The 17,443-nt window shown below is 40.7% G+C and overlaps 1 protein-coding gene across 16 annotated transcripts in view; it reads left to right on the top strand.

Annotated features, from left to right (window-relative positions):
• Positions 1–17,443, top strand: part of cacna1c (calcium channel, voltage-dependent, L type, alpha 1C subunit) — a 221,784-nt gene that overhangs the window by 22,624 nt on the left and 181,717 nt on the right. The gene's annotated exons all lie outside the window — the stretch shown is intronic.

Below are 17,443 nucleotides of genomic sequence, written 5' to 3'. Positions count from 1 at the left end.
AAGGAAAAAAGGCTGTGAAGCACTGCCTTATACTGTCAGTGCTTCAGGCTTTATACTGTACACTACATGTATAGGGTCAGAACACAGTAGCTATTGTATGTGTGTTTAAAGATGTGTTAGTCACAGCCAGGTAAGCACTGAATAAGTATATCAGCGCCTCAAGAGTGTGTCATGGCTTTAACTTAAGGGTGTGACTCAATAACAGCTGCTCTTTAACGTAAAACACCATCTGAGAGACAAATGAGACACATGGAGAGGAGGAAAGAGGGGAGGGGCGGATCGAAGGAGAAATAGGAGAACAGGATTACAGATTGCATTAAAGGAGATAAAGGAGAAGAGAGATGAAGAGAGTAGAGAAAATGTGTGGTGTGGAGACAGAAAAGAGGGACAGAGTAAAAAGACAGGGTGGCAAAGAAACAGAGGGATAGAAAGGAGCAAATGGAGGCAGCCAATAGAGAGAAAAGAGGGACCTGTAAGAGAGAGGAATAAAGGGATGAAATGAGCGAGAAACAGAGTGAGCGACAGAGACAGAGGGAGGGCTGGAGGGATAGAGAGAGCGGTGAGGGAGCACAGGAGGAGGAGAAGGAGGGAGGATTATCCATGACTCTGTCTTGCTTAAGCCCCTGGTTGCGTATTGGAAATCTATCCAGAGGCTGTCCTCTGCTCTTAGCACTATCGGGCCTCAGTCTTCATTTCTGGTGGGACAATACGCTAACACCGGCAGCACCGTGTGTTCGCGTGCGCGTGTGTGTGTCCAATCTCCGCTCAGTTTGGGCATGTGCTTATATGTCCTACCTCTCTAACACACACACACACCCTCATAGTCTATTGATTTGGCTGAAGCCACCAGTGGAAATAATGACTCCAGACTTGTAGCATCCTTTTTTACACTCCCTCTCTCCCTTTCTTTCTCTACCTAATACTCTCTCTCCCACTTTTTTACTGCATATTCTCTGTTTCTCATCACTCACCTCAAGTAACCCTGAAATGATGGCCTAAAACTCCTCTTAAGATCATAGAAAAATAGTGTTGAGGGCAGACTCATCAAAGTCATTTTGCAGGATTTCTCCACATGGATGCAAGGGCATCATTTACATCCAATTTTACAGTATCCGTTTTATTTACTCAACAAAAATCTCTCTCAACAGTGTTCTCTTTGAATGGATAAAAATATTAATACTCTGTTGTAGATCGCCTTCACTTCCTACCATGAGCTCACAGCAATAAGCTTTATGAGGAGGAGTGAGTGGACTTTTTGGACTTTTTTGCCCTGGGTTTAACCTCTCAGGCTACTAACCGCCTGCCCCACCTTTATATGTTTTTCGGTAAATGATACATTTGTTTTGACTTAAAGCTGACAATGTGTAATTATAATATTTCCCTAAAAAGAAGCTAACCCCATCTCAAACATCATAAATGTAACAAGATGTCTTCCATTAACACATACATAAACCCAAAAGAAAAACATCAGTTATAACATATTATATATCATATATACTTCTATATGCTACAAGCTTAAAGTTTATCCTGATAAAAGGTTTTTCAACTAAATGTAATTTTAAGTAGGGTTAGTGCCTTAATGTGTAATACACCAGTTTATACAGCATTGCTAATTGTTTTGTTAGCGTATAGCGTATATCATGATAACCATTTTCATGAGAATGTAATAATGTTCTATTTGTTGGATGAAATAAATGTATATAAATGTAGCATTATGCATCTATATTACTAGTATATAAATAGGACTATATGTGATACATAGACAGCATTAACATATTTTCTGGGGGGTTTTCTGATTTCATTCTGCCCTCCTACTTCTGAAACCAAACCTAAGCTCTTGCATGGATGTATAGAAACTTGTTAAATATTCAGTCTTACATGTTGTTTACATGTTTCCTGTGACCCCCCCGAAGGAGTGCTCCGTGCGTGTTTAGAGGCTGTCCAGAGTGTTCTTCTTATTCTGCTATATTAAAATGATGCTACTGTTTCTGAGCACAGAAAAAAACTTCTCAAAAACTGTGTGCATGCGTGTGTATGTTTCCCAAGTTACAGGAGAAGCTGAGGGATGAAGAGAGACGAGAGTAGAAAGCAGTCTATATTAGTCATGCCCAGCCATGCATTTCCTCCCCTCTGTCTCTATCTTGTCTGTCCTCTCTTCCCTTCTTTCTCTTGCTGTGTCTTTACCCATCTTTCCCTGTAGATAATTTGCTTTGTTTTCTCTCTTTTGCCCCCTTCTCTTTCCCTTATCATTCAGTGAGACCGCATTTCCTTTCCTCTATGAGTTAATCGGTCCATCTGCCTGCATTTACTGTAACAGTCTGTAGCATTTGAAGTAGATCTAACCACAGAAAAGCATGATACAAAACACCATTTATTGTCCCAACGGGGAATTCAGACTATAAGCTCAACACACAAAACACTGCACAACACAAAGTGGACGACCCACAACTCCATGCACTTATAAAAGCAACTTATCTTGTGAGCTATTTGCAGAAAGAGCTGAAGTTGTCCTATATAGTTAACCCTATTATAAGCTACTGGCCTACACTGTGCACAGGCATGGTTTGATCCCAAAACTTTGTAGGCAATATAAGCATTAGGGATGTGTGTTAGAATGGGTCAGACTTAGTAAATCTAGGTTTATGTTTATGTGAAATGCTTAACCATGTGAGCTTGATACTGTAAAATGGTAACCATGGTTTTTCTGTGTTCTTTGTTCAAGTTTTGTGAGTCTTTGATACCAAACTAGGTAAAGGTCACATTTTGACTACATGCATATTGTGTGTGACTGTGTGTAAGTAGGGATAGTCTTGTTTTGCGGTAATAAGGCTGAGGTACAATTTGAATAAATGCTGTCATTTTCATGTATTCAGCACCAGTGCTTCCAGTACAAAAGCTGCCATTCAAATGTGATTTTGATTTTTTGAAGAAAAAGGAAGCATTATCACTGTTCTTTGATAGGGACTTTTTTTATAGTAAACACAAAATATAAAAACATTTGAAACACCAAGAAGGATGTGCAATATTATTGTTGGAGCATTCAGATAATTAACTCATTGTAATAGTATAATTACAAGTTTCACTTTAAGAGATGGGTGTGTATGTTGTCGCTGCACAGAAAGCATCTGAATACTTGTCTCACATCAGTTATGTAACAGTGAATCTTAACTAGCTGAGTCTGAATAATTACACTGGAAGGACAGAGGGGATAACGTGCAACAAAGATGATGGAGATGTTTTAAACCTGCAGCACCACAAAGTTGCACTGAGTCCACTGTCCGCCTGAGACACATCATTTTAGTATTGATGGCACTCAACAAGCTTGACACATGTCGATTTGTCAAAAGCTGCCATTAATTCATCACCCAGGTGTTCCCTCTCCAAAGAAGCACTTTGACTCTATTGAAACCAGTAGTTTGACACCTGACAATATAAAGGACTGATCTTTTACTTTTACTTGTTTGTCAAGGACTTGATGCTATACTTGTGTTTTTGTAAGTTTGATCTCCTTAACAACAAATGTATGTATACTTTACATTACTGCTGACCAATTTCCAATGTATGCTGTAGAGTTTCTGAGTCTTAAATGTATTTCCCCTGCCTTCCAGACAGCCAATGGCCTCTGTTCATTTTTGTACAATATGAAATTAAATTAGCTGACTCTTGAAATTTCTATACATTTGTATTCTATCACACTAAACAAGTTTGTGTTATTTGTACTCAAACGTGATAAGTGCAGATCAATTTACTTGGCACTGCTTTAAGCTCATGACAATAATTCTGACACAAATAAATACAGACTTGACTGTGATAGATTACATAACTCAAGTGAGTTTCAAGAGTCTACTAATTAGATTTTCTTACCTTGCAGAAATGAATGTAGTAATTAAATATATTACAACATTCTAAAGCAGCAGCATGGTTTGCAGAATGGTTAGCTTAAAGTTAAGTTTTATCCCTATAACATCAAATAGCCTACTCATGACTTAATAAGGAACAAAACCCCCCAAAACTAATCTGCTTCATTGGGACTGTGTGTTTCGGAAGTTCATGACATCACTTTTTTCCAACTGAGCTCCACCCACTTCAAACCAGTGAGAAAAAGTAAAGCTCTCATGTGAGATAACCAAAACTGCTCCAATTCTGGCAGAAAATGTTGTGTTCAGTGGGACCCAAATGTACCCACATTTTTCTTTGACTGTATTTCTCCCATGCATGCACCCAATGACAAGTTTAACTACTGCTTGCCAGGTCATGCCCAGCTTTGACCTACGTTACACTTCATTGTACAGGTACCGATTGTCAATAGTTCTCACCCACTCATGACAGAAAGTCTCACCCTAACTGTTTCTATAAGAGCAGGCTTGCCCTTTGTTCCAGCTGAGTGTCCAGGCTGTTGGGGGTGAACTGTGTGAACTGCAGGAATGATGAAACCACCGTACTCATTAGTGACTCTAATCCCACACATTCACATACACACTGATCACATGCAATGCAGTATATGTAGGGGCAGTGGTGCATACGGCATCACATCCTTCTACGAACACTCACACACTCATGATTCACCAGACATGAGACATACCATCTCTCCCAATTTATTTTTCATGAGGCTAATTTCAGAGTGTGAAGAGGTAGCGGGAACAAGAGTAAAATGGATTCAGAGGAGAAAAAGGACAAGAGGGAATGAGGGGGAGGAACATTTGTTATCCTCAGGCTCTCTGCAGGAACACTACCAACTTCTTCACGACAAAGGAGATGTGTGTATATCTGTGCACGCACATTTGTGTTTCTGTAATAAACACTGACCTGTCTCTTTAAGAGTAAATAAGTCCTAACAACTACACTTGGCTCTTACCTGTCGAGCAGCTAATTGAAAGCAGACGATTAGAGTTGGAATCCTGTTGCTCCAAGTGTCTTCTTTCTAATTGTAGCACCAGAAATGATTCTATTTTATGAACAGCAGAGTGCTTTACAGTACCATGAGTGCATATATTTTTAGCCTGGTTGTCCCAGCAGAGAATGAGGGATTTTGTAAAATTAAGGATATGGAATAAAGTCTCTTATTCCCAACAAACTGCTACAGTTTGTACATTCAAATGGTGTGACATGTGTCTTTTTAGCTGCTTGTATTTGTAGATGTAAAAATGTTTTGCTTTCTCTGTGGGAAGGAACGTCACACCAAGCTCCCTGAAGAAACCGTGCCATAAGTGTGATCTTGCTTACTAGTAAGCGCACATATCTTGCAGAACCTTGCTTCTGCCTTTTTAGGCACTAGTCTCACAGGAAGTGAGGTTTGAAGCACAAAGGATGTACAGTCATGTGTTTCTATCAGGCTCTCAGTTCCAGCAGTCCTATTAGTCGGGCCTCTGGTGGGCTTGTCATGGATGGATAGCTGCACTACAGAGAAGGTGGTCTGTTGCCATAGGCCTTTACACACACACACATTCACACACACCCTCTGCTGTGAACGTCACCCTGCTGGGTGACAGCACCCAGGCAACGGAGAGTGGAGTGATGCGGCTCTGTGTGTGTGTTTCTGCCTCTGGGTGTGTGTGGCTGTGCATTTGTTTGGGCACTTTCTTCTGTGTGTGTTTCTGGAGCTGATAGCTGTCAAATCACTTCTTGCGGCTAAGAATCATGGGTAACAAAAGCCTGTTGTGCAGCCTGGGCCACCAAGCACTTTCTGTTACTTTTCTTATTATACACCCAGACAGGAAAAGGTTAAGTAGCACTTCAGCATAAGAGAGGGAAGGGCAGTTGGTCTAAAGATGCCATCTTTTTAGAACAACTCTATCGCCAGACAAGAACACCTGCAAACCCTGTATTATATTAAGTGCAAATTTAATATAATACGTGTGGAACTTAGGGCATGGGAAAGGTTAGGGAAAGATTGTGTTTATGGCAAATGAACTAATAACCTCATGGTTATTGCTAATAAAAACATTAATTGCACGTCAGTCACAGGACATGAACTTCAAGTGATACTGGACTGCTTTAGAAATGCTGCAGGTATGTTGTGCTCTGATCATTTCTGATCAGAAATAGATGTTTCCATTTATAGCAGCGCTCTACTTCCATGTAAGACATTGAAGAGGAAGTAATACTTCCTTGGAGGCCTCCGTAATGCATTTGTTTGATGTGGCATCATTCTGTTAATCTCGTAGGTCGCTGTATCTCATGACAAGCCACTGAATGAACAGCAACACTATGTACTCAAGTTTAAAGCGGTACTCCAGTGATTTAGTATCACACTTTCATAAAGCTAGGAGACTTATGGGAAACAGATTTAAAAAATAACTGTCAAAATCAATTCAGCTGTGGCTAAGATATCCTGACTTTTAGTCCTTAGTTTGAGTTAAGCTCCAAAAACACTGTATCCTTAAGTTCCCAAAATTAAATTAATTAGTTTCCTGTCTAATAAAAGTCCACGTCATGTCCACAGGCTTTCAACCACAGTGTCAACCCCAATCTGAGGTAACCCTGATGACGTCATCAGGGTTATTTTAAGTCCCTCCAGAGACATTGTACAATTGGTTTCACAGGCTGAGTACCACTCCTCAAGTAATCTAATCTTCATGTGTAAAAATGGCAGAGTGTCCCTTTAAAGTCCCTGCAGCTGCTGGCTAGGGACAGGGCTGGACTCGAGGATGAAACTAAGGTTAGAAGGCAAGTCTGGCTACATTCCTGCCTCCTTACCTCTTCTTTCACTCTTCCCTCTTCTTTTTTATTTTTTAAATGATTTCATCCCTCCTCTCTTTCTGTCGTTTTGCTTCCTACCTTTGGGTCCGTCTTCCCTGAAATTTGCCAGTTGTGTGTGTACTTCCTGTTTCCCTTCCTTCCTTATCTCTCTTCTCTCCATCCCTATTTTCTTATTAAGACAAGGGTAAGGTGTTCCGGTATGAAATGACCCAACTATATAGGCCACGAGAGTGTCCTTGACTGTCTATGTGTGTAGAAGAGAAGAGGCTGGTCTGTGTGTGTGTGTGTGTGTGTGTGTGTGTGTGTGTGTGTGTGTGTGTGTGTCCCCTGCCATCCCATCTTTCTAGGCCAGTCTTGATGTGTGTGCTCCATAGACCACTTCCCCACAGACCATACTGCATGTGTGTGTGAGGGAGGGAAAGAGTTAGTGTGTATGTCTGTATAGAGCAGTCCACTTCCCAAAAGACCAGACTCACTTTCACACTCTGGAATCATAATGGCTAAAACAGTCCTGTTACAGGACTCCTTCTACAGTATGTGTGTGTTTTCATCTCCAGAGCTGTGTGTATAACCAGCTCCAGGAACAGGCGGGGGTTATAAATGGCTGGTTTAACTATTTAGGGTAGCTTTGTGTGTGTTTTGTGAATGGTAATGTCTGTCGGCCAGTCCACCCCTTTGGTCCAGACTGAAATATATCAGATGGATTGGCAAGAAATTTGGTACACATATTCATGGTTCCCAGAGGATGTATCCTAATACTTTTGGTGATCCTCTAGTGCCACCATGAGGTTGACATTTGTGGTTTTGAGTGAAATAGCCGGACAACTATTGGGTGTATTCCCATGATATTTACTACAGAAATTCAAGGTCCCTAGGGGATCAATTATTCTTTGGTGATCCAGTGACTCCAGCACCATCATCAGGTCAAATCTATAATTTGCCCAATACTTTGATATATGGCAAAACAAATGACATTCCCGTTGCCTTCAACTATACTTTGTATTTTGTGCTAATTAGCAAATGTTAGCATGCTAACACGCTAAACTTAGTACTAACATATTACTGCGTGTTAACATTGCCATTGTTAGCATGTTAGTATTTAAGTACAAAACATACCCTTTCATGTTAAGGTGTCTTTTCTTGTGTGTACTATAAGGTTGTTGCACATTTACTATTCATGTATTTCGTGTCATACACACTGAAGAAAGTCTTTCTGCCTCTCAATCACACGCATACACACAGAACGCAAAAACGACTTCATGTCAGCCTTTGTCCTGGCACAAAATTGATTCTGCATTTGTGTGTCTGTGGTTTATACCAAAGTCTCCCAGTATGGAAATGAGAGTGAACACACACTCCATTTCAGCCGACTGAAGGGATATAGTGGCCGCGGTGGTAGTTCAGATGTAACTGTGGCTATTCCTCTTTCTCTCTCTCTCCCTTCCTCTGCTTTCCTCTCTGTTCTCATGTTCTTCTTTCCTTTTTATTCATCTCCTCTCGCCACTCTTTACCCCTACTCATCTCCTCTTCGCATCTGTGATTTGTATTCTAGATCAATATGTCTGAGAGAAAGAGAGAGACAGAGGGAAAGAGGAGATGATAGGTTTTTTGGGGATTGGCTCGGCGCCTGTACTGATGTCATCAGAACAAGAGGCGTGACATCGTCTGTTGTCATGTCAACCAAAAGAGATTCAACACGTTCATAAAGAGAGAGAGACAGATAAAAGGAGGGGATGGAGAAGAGAAATAAGATATATATATATATATATATATATATATATATATATATAAGATGTTGGAATTTAAATATTCATGTTTTAATTTTGCTTGTGAAAACACAGACTTACCTTAATGTAACCATGTTAAAAATACACCTCAGCCTGTTTACTGTTGCTGTTTAACACCTTTAAACGTTGCTCCTGTCAGTGTTTTCAGCAGTGGACAATGTAAAATGTCATAGTTGGTTTTCTGCGTGCATGCGTCTGGGTTGCAGTGTGATAAAGTTGATGATTAATGACATTACCTCAATGTGGCAGACGGGTAACCATGGCGATACCAGATCAAACAAACACTATGTTCCTACAGGGACAGAGAGAGAGAGAAAAAAGGGAAAGAGTGAAGGAGAGAGAAGGATGAGGAGGATGTTTTTCTGGGAGATTCATTGTGATTGTTGCAATGTCCTGATAGCTTGTTCTCTAAAAACCGTGGAGGCCAGAATACAGCTCAGATCTTTAAAGGGTCACCTCAGTCAAATATAATGAATTGCTACCATGTCAGAAAAGAATGACATAACTGCTTTTCTATTTGTTACTGGAACTGTTTCATGGTCACTCGTGTACTGAGTGATTGAATAACCTTTGGTTTCTGAAAGCTGTTACAAACCCACATATGATTTAAAACAATTTCCTTCTTCCTCATTTTCCTCTGACCCTCTATCTATCCACAAAGATGCCCTGCTATCCCTCATCCTTCGGATCACCTTTTCTCCTTTCTGTTTCTGTCTGCTCATGTGTGGTTAGCAGCAGTCTTCTTGGGTTCACTTTGTTTTCCTTTTCCTCCCTTCCTTTTCTCTCTTCCGTCCCTCTTCTCTCCTCCTCCGACTGCTACGAACTCTCCTGTTTCCGTCCCCCTAGTCTTCGCTAATGAAGCAAAGATCTGCTCAGGGCCATTTTCCTCTCTATCAATATTCTATGCCAATTACCAGGGTTGGGTTATTAACACTGACACAGGGAACCATGTCGCACTGCTCAGCCCTCTTGTTACCTTTCACACACACACACACACACACACACACACACACACACACACACACACACACACACACACACACATAAATGTGCAACAAGCACACAGGCATACAGTGTCTCTCATATACACAAAGTGACAGATATTTGTGTGAATGAGCCAATAGGTCACGCATGAATAATTGTCCTACAAAATGATAAATAAATAAGGGCATTTCTCCCCAAAAATGTTATTTCTGGCAGTGTGGATCTTTGAAACACCATTTAGACCTTAATGTTGAAACATAAAATGTACAGAAAGCATAAGTGAACACACACACACACACACACACACAAATAATTAAAATACAATTGTTTAAAATTTTCTGAGGGAGGGTGGGTGGTGGTATGTTGGTGGAAGCCATGACCTCAGTATTTTCTTTTTTTCCCCTCAGTATTTCTAAAATCCTGGCTACAGTCCCAGCGGCTACCAGTCTTTTCCTAGCCCCAGTTTGTTTCTTTCATAATCCTATTTTTTACCAGCTACATAAAGTTAAAAAGAACAGAGAGATGCAGCAGGTTGTTTAACAAGCCTTACTTCATTTTCCCCTTGCTGTGATTGATATTGAACTGATATTCAACAATTAAGTCCACTTCGCAACTGATTACAGAACAGTACAAGTAGCCTGCTAGCAAGGCTACCAAAATGTAGCTTATTGATTGCTTTAGCTGCTTCTGTCGATCATGTGACTCTTGCCTTGCATTCCCTCGAGTCTCTCATCTTTCATTACAGCATTAAAAAAACCCTCTATTACTTGTTGCCAGTCACTGGGGAGAAGTTCTACGTGCGAAAGTGTATATTATGTCAAATAAACATACAGTAACACTGTACTTCTGAAAATAGCTGTTATGCTAATGTTCCCCCATGTAATGTGCATCTGGTTTCTCAGCTTTCATAGCATTTTATCATAATCAACTTTTTCCTCATGCAGATAAAAGCCCAGTGTAGCAGCAGTGTAATAAATGTTAATTTCCCCACATTTAACTTATGCTAATGCCAATTATTGCCAGTGCTAACAGCTCGACGTGACAGCAGGTTGCCAAGTGTTAATGATGCAGGTAGTTATGTCACAGCACAGTAGGGCTGATTGGAGCCCAGATGTTGAGGAACTTGGTTGACCGGTTTTCCTGGAGTGGGTTGGGACCTGAAACAGGGAAAAAAATCTATTGTGTTTGAAGCATCCTCACCATGGGATCTAAAATTTTGTGTGCCTAAATATGGTCGACTTTCACTGTAGGAGTCAGCCTCATTAAAACAAGCACATCATTTGTGATAAGCTGCAACTAGTGTGGTGCTCTGAGGAGGACCAGGCCATGAAAGGAAGTGCTTTAAACTGCTGGTCAGCAAAGCATGTAGCCTAATAATATATGCCAACAGCAGGCTGCACACATAGACAGTCATACAGAAGAAGATAATTCAATTCTATTTCAATTTATTTGGAACCGACACATGAACAGAGTGACTTTCTCAAGCTGCTGGTCAGAGCTAATCTACTAGTATTTCTGACATATGGAGGACCTGCCAGAAACAAGCACTTGAGGCCCTGACCCATGTTTTAAACACTGCCTTAAATTATTTAAATGGCTCCAGTTTTAGCTACAGCTGGCAAAATTTGATGGATGTGTATTCCGGCATTCAACCAGTGATATAATGACATCCAACTATTAGCCATTTCTCTAAATATGAATCTACTCCTTCACTGAATATAACTCAAAACTATAACTACAGAAGAGGTATATATAGCTGTAATATTGAGATTTTTCTACAGCAGTTGTTGTGACAAGCGAGCCCAGGGTTTTGGTGTTTGGCAGTTCAGATAGGCAACCCCAGTCCCACAGTCTGAGCCAGCTGCTTGTTGACTGCCCAGTCTGATATGCCTGACTGATGGGCTTCCACTGAACACACAAACACACATGCAAGCACGCACACACACACACACACACACACACACACACATATATATATATATATATAATACAGTCAAATAATCAGACCTAAGGTAAATGACTATCAGCATTATAATCTCTTTCTTCCTCTCTCTCTCACACTCACTCACACACACATGCACAAATACCAGAGAGGAAACAACATCTGCGGCATCTGGCCAATCAAAGCTTTGATCTGAGGTCACATCACAACCATTTTGGGGAAACGTGACAGTCATCTGCCCTCACTCATGTGTTGTTAGTTCTCCTAAAATCAAGCTCAGGAGAAAAACACAGCCATGTCTTTTTTTTTAAACAACAAAGTCAGCGCTCTGTAACACACTCTGCACACAGTGCAAACATACAAAACACATACTGTACACACATGTTGGACCTCTTTTTCTCCTACACTCACTCTGTCTTCTTTACATGTCACTCCCTTTTTTTGTTGCTTTCGCTCAGTTGCTGTCACTCACCGTGTCTTTGTGATGGTCTGCTGTCTCTTTCTGTCGGTCGTCTGCCTCTGTTTTAAAGTTAGTGTGTTTGTGTGTGTGCATGCATGCAATGTGTGTGTGACTGTACCTCTAAGTCAGGCATCTGGTGGCTATCAGAGGTAATCACCCAAGCTTCCTACAACTGCCCATGTCACACAAGCTCACGCAAACACACACACACACACACACACACACACACAGAGCATTTTTTGGAACATGACAGCACGTTAGACAGTGTTGGAAAGAACGGACAGCACATCAGTGGCCAAAGTGGCAGTATAAAGAAATGGAGGGTAGCGAGAGGCCATGGGAAAAAGGAAAGAATGACGGATAAGAGGAGGGAGAAAATTAAGGTGGAAAGGAGGGTAGGAAGGTGGCAGGATGTGTGAAACAGGCTATCACACATTTGGGCATTCAAGAATAGAAGGACTTGATAATGACACCACTGCATGGCTTAAATAGATGTGAACGGGAGGTGTGAAATGCCCGGACAGCAAAAGTAGTGTTCATTTAGTGCTCTGGAGGCAGGTGAATGAGTCAGAGTAGAAACACATGAAAACAAACACATTAGACTGCCCACGGCAGAGTCAACGTTCATCTTCCTCTGATAAAGTAATAATTTCAGACCGAATACGCCATGCAGTTCCCCACATTCTGATCATGTTGGGGTTAAAAACCAGCAATAGAAATATCCATATGCAGAGGTCAGAGTCAAAGTCAGGTTCCCTCCAATATCATAGGCTCTGTGATTTGGACAAAGACTTTTCATGGTCAGGGTTAGCAGTAATTTGCAGGGCTGAGTCAAGGCAGGGCTGTCCTGTTGGGGAGGACAGGTCAGGGCCTGGAAATGATAAATCCACTTATGGAGGTAAGACAGGTAAGGGGAGACAGGCAGTTCTGCTCTGTTCTTTTCCACTGACACTCTGCTGCCTTCTGTAGTCTCTGAGCTGAGCTACACCACAGTAATCTTTATGAGGAAAGAGTGCAGTGCAGCGCTTTCCAGTGCCACAGTGAGCTGATGGTGGACTGCAGGTGAAAGGTCAAGCGTCTGAATGTTACGGTTTCTACACTTATAATTATTCTCTTCCAAATCATTCTTTTCCATTTGGGAAAAAAAGTCCTTTGTCCTACATTTCCTTTTTGTCAGGCTCTTGTTTGTACTCCTTTTGTGCTCACCGTTGGCTGTCTCGGTTCAGAATGAAACTTTCCATTATTGATTAGCAAAGCTGTAATGTGACTTTGCCCATGCTGTGAGCAAGGCTGAGCCGTGCTATGCTGCTCCATGCAACGGAGGATTTGTCAGCCTCAGTAAAGACAGCTGTATTCCATCTAAACTGTTTACTCTCAAATAGACAAGGTCAGGACACCTGGACATTTCTGGCCCTCTTTCTGACTCTGTCTCACTTTATGACACTCTCCTTTCGTCTCTTTCTTCTTGAGCTTCATCCTTCTCACTGCCATGTCCTTCATTTCCCTCTCTCGTATTGAGGTTTACATGGGGGAAGTTCACATGCTTTGTCATGTATTTTTTATTGCATAGCTCATATATTTTGTGTCTACATGTGTCCACATCCCAGCAAGTTTGAACTCAAGACAGCCTAGTCAAACATTTTATGGAAATACATACGATAACATTGCTGGCCAATGAATAACACGAATCTCCAAATTTGGTGATTTAGAATTTTTCAGATGAACTCAAGCATTAAGTTTAATTTGTGAACTTGAACTGAAACAAAAATTCATTTTCTCTAAGAAATCATCATATACATGCTTGGTGTTTAAAATGAATAAACCATTAAAAACCTCATTGTGATATCTCAAAAATGCATTGTCACAAAGTTAAAAATCATGTTTCAGTGTTTGATGTGAGACATTTTGGAGATACATGGTAGTCACAGGACATCAACAACAAGAGAATTTGTGAAGAATACTGTATAATATACATAAGTAAACCTATTGCATCAAACTGTGCATTGTTCTGGCTTATTTAATTCAGGATGCGGTCTCTTTTCTTCTTTTTCTTTTTGTGGTTTCAGTATATTAAATCTCATGTTAAAAAATAGCAGATATCTCATTATGTGTAAGACATGCTTGGAACAGAGTGGTCTAAATATTTCGTTCTGTGCTTCAGTATGCAGCACAATGTGACAGGAAATTGTGTGTAATGAATGTCAAGTTTCTCCAATTGTTAATCATGTGAAGTTAGAGTGAAAGCTTTCATTGGTCAGATGTTGCTGTGCAGATGCTCTCCTGTGTGTAGTATGTGTCTGTATGATGGGTACGTTCTGAATTGTTTACATGGCAGCCAGATACCTCATCACAGTTTTTTTTAAACTGTCTTTTCACACTGACTGTAGCAGATATATGGCTTCAGAAAAAAATGGTAGATTTCTCAAATGAAGAAATGTTTGAGTCTTTATCACTGAAGTCAATGTGAGTATTGGACTTTGATTTGGTTCTGAAGGCTTCTGTTATATCAGAGATAAACAGACAGACCGACACAGTCAGACACGCTGACATCCCCAGAGGGACTCTGTGGGAGCACAATATGGAAGAAAAACTGGTCGCACCACATACAGTACTGTCCAGTGTCTGCTCATTCTTATACAAACACACAGACACACACACGAAAACATACACACACGCCGCTTCCCCCAATCGTGCTGCTCCCTCCTGGGATCAATGAGAGCAGCTGTGCTAGCAGTGCAGTCGTAGTAAATCTGAATTTTCTCCTAATTGACCTGCCTGCTTAAATAAATATAAAAACGAAAACAAAAAGCAGCCCGAGAGAGAAGGAAAAGTGTTTGTTTAAGTCAAATGAGCACAAACAACTAAAACAAAACATTAAAAAAGATTAGGTTTTTTTGTGTCTTATGTAAAATAGTGTTTTTAAGTGTCTTATATAATTAAGAAATGTAGTTTTGAATGCAATTTCAAAATGATTAACATATTACAATGTGGATTTATTCCAATTCAGTTAAGCAGAGCTACTTTGATTCATTTTCAGTTCTTAGTCATGATTTATAAATAGCTTTTGGGAATTTGAAGCACTCCATCACAATAATATACACAGCATAATTACCCATTTGCACATATGGAAAATATTAAATTCAGTATATTTATATCTCTTACGTGTGTGTGGTCGCCTGTGTACAACGATTGAACAAAGTGTGTACAGTTACCTGTTTTCCTCCCCTGTTTGTATTTACTTTTTTCATTCTTATTTATAATTAGTTGTCACTTATTATCTTTTAATCCCTTTAATCACTTCCTTTTGTCCATCATGTCAAAGACTATGCTAAAGTTATGTGATTCTCCTCTCTGAGCGTGCTCACTTACTTGGCTTTGATTGGGTGGAGAGAGAAACACCATAGCAACAGCCAGCTGATGGATTAAAGCCATAATTGAGAAGAGAAAGTCACTGTGATTACACACACACACACACACACACACACACTTAATTAAAAGGAAACAGAAGCCAGAAGACAACTTACTTTCTCTTTCAATGTTAGCTTGTATGTTACCCAACATACAAACACACATACACACTCAATCACACTGTCACTCACTCAGCTACACTGTAGGAATCAAACATGGACGCTTCTACCTTGCAGAGTTTTCCCCATGCCCCTCCATCATCTGTGTTAATCAGCACCGTGTGGAGCCACTCCACACTCATTACTCCTTGATTAATCCATTAATTATGAGAAAACTCTGTTCAATTGTTACTGAACAATATGAGTGTGTGTGTGTGTGTGTGTGTGTGTGTGTGTGTGTGTGTGTGTGTGTGTGTGTGTGGATGTGTTTGAGTGCATGTGTTTACCATGCATATGTGCGTAAGTGTGTGCACTTTTTGTATATGTGACCGTGTGTGCTTACATAAACGCTTACATTATGCGTATATGTATAGAAATGTTGGTAGCTACACAAGTTATGTTATCGCAAGTGTGTGTGTGTGTGTGTGGGTGTGTGTGTGTGTGAGCTGAATACATTATTAGTATAAGTATGAGTGGATATAATTTGCAGTGGACTAATAGAAAGTGGTCACGCAGGCAGACCTAGCTGTGCATTACAAATCACTACAGCTGGCCCACTCGTTCCTCAAGGTGACATTCAGATCTCCGTAGTTCACCTGAAGAGGTGTGTGTGAGGGTGTATGATCTCTGATTTTACTTTTTTTTGTCTTCAGGCTTCTGAGGAATTGTTGAAAATAGCAATGTTCAGGATAAAAGCTTCATTTAGAATCATTTGAAATAATTAAGTTAGCATGGAGTTAATTTTCCACCAGTAATCAAACCTCAACTGGCATTTTTGGATGGATGTTTATGTGCTATTCATAATTTTTGGGATTTCTGCAAGTAGTATTTGTTGGGTAAATGTTCCCATGTCCCCCTGAGAATATTCAGTCCTCAATATTCAGCCCATTGAGTAAGAGAGTGGGCCCCAATTGCATTCTTTGTGTGATAATTGAACCAGCAGAATAATCAATCTTTCCATTTTCTGCTGCTTATCTGAGTCTGGGTAGCAGCAGCAGCAGGCAAAGAAAAGTAGCCCAGACATCCTCACATCTGTCTCCCCAGCCATGTCCTCCAGTGCTTCCTGGGGGATCCCCTTCCCAGGTCACATACGATATGCAATACATTCAGCATGACCTAGCTCTGCCCTGGGGTCTCCCCTAGTTGGACCTGGCCTTAATACCTCCACAGAGTGTCATCCAGAAGGTATCAAACATCCGAACCATGGCCCTTAGAAGAGCAGATATTCCACTCCAAATCTCACTCGTCTGGTCTTCAGAGGCCCTCACCCGGTCCCCAAGGGTAAGCTCAGACACACAGTGAAAGAAACTAATTTCAGCCACTTGTATCCACTTTCAGTCACAACCCAAAACTTGTGACCATAGAAGAGGGTTGGGGTGTAGATCACATGGCAAATTTTGCCATCAGACTCAGCTCCCTCTTCTCAACAGTCTCGACTCCAAGATACTTGACCCCCTCCACTTTCAAAAACTATAAGGTGGCAATCCACCATTTTCCAGCAAAGTACCATGGCCTCAGACTTGGACATGCTCACCCTCATCTCAACCACTTCACACATGGCTAAGGAGTATCTCTAAAAACCAGAATACCTCATCTGGAATGAACATTTGATTGCGTCTTGTCTGGTTGTGCAGTGGTACAGATGCATCAGCTGACAGACCATATTAAAAACTGCAGCAACTGTAAACAGGAATGCTAATAAATTCACACATAGGACAGAGTCTGTCTGCACATCTTTGTTTTTCTATTTCCTGTACTTCTTTCTGTCACTCTCTTTCCTACCTTCCTTTTTTCTTTCCCTTTCTATCCATTCCAACTTTTGCTTTACTCTTTCCTTCTCATCATCCTTCTCTTTCACCCTCTCTCTCTCTCTCTCTCTCTCTCTCTCTCTCTCTCTCTCTCTCTCTCTCTTGCGGTAGATTATTTTTGGGCTGCCTGGTTAATTTCAGTAGGAAGTCAAGCTCAGTGCCAGGGAAAGTGGAACGCATATAAAGAAGCCAAAAGA

The sequence above is a fragment of the Siniperca chuatsi genome, linkage group LG23, assembly GCF_020085105.1.
Source record: "Siniperca chuatsi isolate FFG_IHB_CAS linkage group LG23, ASM2008510v1, whole genome shotgun sequence".
Classification (NCBI taxonomy): Eukaryota; Metazoa; Chordata; class Actinopteri; order Centrarchiformes; family Sinipercidae; genus Siniperca; species Siniperca chuatsi.
This window is presented reverse-complemented; position numbering and strand designations above follow the sequence as displayed.